The following is a 3917-nucleotide window of genomic DNA, read 5'->3' on the forward strand; positions in this document are numbered from 1 at the left end:
ACAGAAAAAACAGGTCTCTGTAAATGAAGCCCTAATTAAGTAATATGCACATGCACACACACACAAAGCACACAAAAATTTGCTGCTAGTCCACAACCACTCTTAAAACCATTTTGGTACAAATGGCAGTGATCTGAAAGTAAGAAATTATGAACTAGAGTGCTGAAATTCAAAGAAGTATATGGGCAATCTATGTATCTGGGAAACTTTCTAGAGAAAGCTAATTAGTAAAGTCCTATTATACCAGGTTTAAACAGTATAAATGTCAGAACAGTTCATGCCAGAGAGAGAAAGATGAAAGAGACTCAGGTTCTCAGAAGCAAGAAGACAGAAGAGCTACAAAGATTGAATATCAAGCTAAATGTTTGGCTTTAAAAAGGGAAATCACATAGAAGTGATGAAATTCATTGAAATCAGTAGCTAAAACTAGTAAAGCACTTTTAGATGACATCAAATTGTTTAGAGACACTATACAGCAGACTCCTCATCAAATAAAAAATATTCAAAGCAGAAAGAAAAAATAAACCAACATGATTAAACCATGTGACACTTCTGAGATATAAAAATAATTTCTCTTTAAGACAGGGAGTTAAGGAAGATGCAAAAGAACACAGTTTGACAAAGTGGATGTGAAACAACAATAAAGTACAAGAAAATGAAAAGCAACTCACTAAAAGCATAAAATGGAATGACGGGACACTTTTACCCACAGCAGAAGCAGGAGGCTGACAGAGAGTTAATGGGGTCCATGAATGAATAAGAGCACATGAGAGAGAGGACACAGTAGAAAATCAAATTAAATTTGTTGTTTAGCTGCTCACTCTGGAATGCTGAATTACTCTTTAATGAGGATCAGACTTATAGGGCAGTTTCATGACACCTTCAACAGGACCAGGCTGAGGCCACTGTGACTTGATCAGGATGTCCTGCCCCAGTCCTTGTGTTTGTGCTGCTCCTTCTCTGATCCCATGGCTGAGGCACTGAGGGCAGACCCTTCAGCAAAACCACCAGCTGGAATCTCAGCCCAGCAAACAACATCAATGGACCTTGGGCTGGGTCTCCTTGCCAGACAATGGTCAGGCACTGGAGGCACCCCAGGACCATGCCCCAGCCATAGATGGGTGCAGTGCTGCACACAACAGGCAGCAAATCTCACCCTGCTCGGCACAGAGCCAGCACAACCCATCAGGTGTCCTTGCCACGCTGTGTCTTGGTGGCACTCAGCAGCAAGGAGGATGTGGATGTGACATTTCTGAGCTGTGTTCAGAGACCAAGCAGGTGGACATCAGTCAGCCCACTGAGGTGATTCCTGGAGGCTGCTAAGGGCTGGTGTCCTTTACAGAGATGACACAAAGCTGTGTTGTGCTATCCAAAGGAAAAAGAGAGATTTTGTACTTTATCCAGACCCAAGAACAGGATTCTCTGAAATCAATTTCTGAAATCAATCACAGAAATACAAATAGATGACTGTCACAATATCTGTCATGCTAATAATAAATAAAAAATAAATTAAGATGAGCCTTTGGTGATTGCCTCTTTTCCTGATATTTGGTTATTTGGAATTTTCCAGCCACACGGATCTCCCAAACTGAGAAGTCAAGTGGCCAATTTCTTTTCCAAGTGTCAACATGCTCTCCCAGGGCACTGCAGACTTTTCAGGAAGGTGTGGTTGGAAACACTGTCACCTTTCCATCCTAGCCAAGCTCCTGAGCCATGCTGGTACAGAGGGCAGGAAAAATCAGTGTTCAGATTCTTCTGAGTAAAGGTAGAAATTTGGCAAATGCTTTGGATGCCCTGGGTTCTTTATTCCTAGCATGTCTGCCTGAAACATTGCATGGTCCAGTCATGCATATGGCCTAACAAACAAGCTTAAGGCTTAGGGTGTTGTTGCCTTTTTAATCAGACCTTAGGTCACCATCCGTTAGGCCTTAGGCACTTTGAGGCTCATGCATATAATTAAATCCAGTTAAATAAAGGCTAAAATCCATCTTGTTTTTATACTGTGTTGAGTGCTGACCTGAAACAAGCTAATGTTGTGTTTGCATTTTTCAATGATCTCCATAGTGGAGAACAAACACATCCCATTTCTCATGCTGGGATTAAGAAGTGACTCCTGGCTCATAAAACCTTTCAGCTTCCATGATGCCAATACATCCAACACTGATTTCCAAATATTTTAGCCACTTGCATGGTTGCCATTACTGCAGTGTCTGATCAGTCTCAGTCTCTAATGTGTTGATACCCATCCCACCTCTGTGACTGACAGCTGCTTTTTTGCCAGGACTACAGATGCAGATGGACTCTTGGGGCCAGAGAAGGGAATGTGTATCCCACACCGTGGCAGACACCTTCCAGCTCCCTGGAGTCCTTGGCTGCCAGCACCATCACTGCACCAACTCTTTATTTTTCCATTTCCCCTCTAGCAAAAGACATGGGCCAAATCCCACTGGCATCTAGGAGCATCTTACTATGGACATCACAAACCTTCCACTGACTTCAGCAAACTTGGCTCAAACCTAGTGGCTTCTGCCACCCTTCCTGTATTCCTGGGCTTTGCTAAGGACAGAAATAAATCCTTTGTTTACTCTGGTAACTGGAGAGCTGCTTTAACCTCTGGCTAAAAACAGGTGCATTTTCCTATCAGGTTCATGAGTCACTTGTCCCAGGAAAGAATGGTGAACTTGGAAAGCCCAGTGCTCAAGGAACAACAGGAAAGGATGACTTTTAAATCGAATGGTGGCAAATCTCATAATCTGGTTTTCCTGTGTGGCTTTTTTCTTTTTAAGTCATTGGCTTAACACAGCTCAGTCTTGCTCCTTGCAAATTCCTGGTAGTTTGGCATCACATCCAGTTCGGGATGGAAAACATTACTGGTGTTTGACTCCCACAGGAAAGAGCAGGTGTAATGTGTGAGTACATAAATGGTGCAAGCAATTAATAACCCCATAATAGATTTTGTGCTTGGTCCAGCATAATTAGGTCTTTCAGCACAGGAACTTGTATCTTCTCTTTTCTTCCCAACTCTTCTGTTCCCTGTGCTCTCTTCTTTACAGAGCTGTTTTCACAGAAAACAGTATTACTTCTCACACATCATCTGGTCAGGAACAGCCAAAGAATTCTTAAAAGGTGATCTTCAAGGTGACTTCTTTTTGATGAATTAAAAAAAAACAAACAAAACCAAACCTGCAATATCATTCCTCTCCATTTTTAACACCAGAAATTCAAGTCTTACCACCCTGTTTCCCACAACTGTAGACTTATGACATCCTGAGAAGCTGCTCAGGGTATATTTCTCCACTGCACAGTTAACTCATGTTCTGACTCAAATTAAAATCAGTGGCTCTTGCCATACACAGAAGAGAAACTTCTGACAGGCCAGAGTGTGCTCCTAGTCCAGACCAGATGACCTGGTTGGCTGTAGAGTGCAGAACCTGGGACTGAACCTTACCTCTTTTACCCTGTGACTGCAGACAGGAAAATGAAATGAAAATAATTTGTGATTCTCCAAATATGAAATGAAAATAATGGTAATTCTCCAATGCATCTCCTGTAGCTCCTGCATGGTAGCCAAGTGGCTGCAAAATAAGCACACAGTCTCTGAGCACCAGAGGTTCTGTACCAGACACACACAGCTTAGCACAGCATCATCAAGGTCTCAGGAATACAGGCAGGTCTCTGCTTGAGATGGGGCCAGGTTACCTGTGGAGTGAAAATGAACCATGGTGGGGGAATGAATTTTTGTGCCCCATCTCTCATGGTTTTGCTTAAGGTGCCTCACTATGTTAAGCATTTTTGAAATAAGGAGAAATCACCTGGTCATTGCATGGCAGGAATGTTCAAAAAAGTTCCCTCTTCATGTCTGCGTCCTTTGAGGACATTCATGAATGGTAAAGAGAAGAATCATCATTTTTGGCACT

General features: G+C 42.4%; 1 long non-coding RNA gene across 1 annotated transcript; it reads right to left on the reverse strand.

The window, feature by feature from the left end:
• Positions 1–477: 477 nt before the first annotated feature.
• LOC135449821 (uncharacterized) lies at positions 478–3917 on the reverse strand. The gene is made up of 3 exons (XR_010440851.1): positions 3813–3917; positions 3449–3699; positions 478–3145 (listed from the first exon to the last, which is right to left on the reverse strand). It is a non-coding gene; the product is annotated as an uncharacterized LOC135449821 (long non-coding RNA).

The sequence above is a fragment of the Zonotrichia leucophrys genome, chromosome 6, assembly GCF_028769735.1.
Source record: "Zonotrichia leucophrys gambelii isolate GWCS_2022_RI chromosome 6, RI_Zleu_2.0, whole genome shotgun sequence".
NCBI lineage: Eukaryota > Metazoa > Chordata > Aves > Passeriformes > Passerellidae > Zonotrichia > Zonotrichia leucophrys.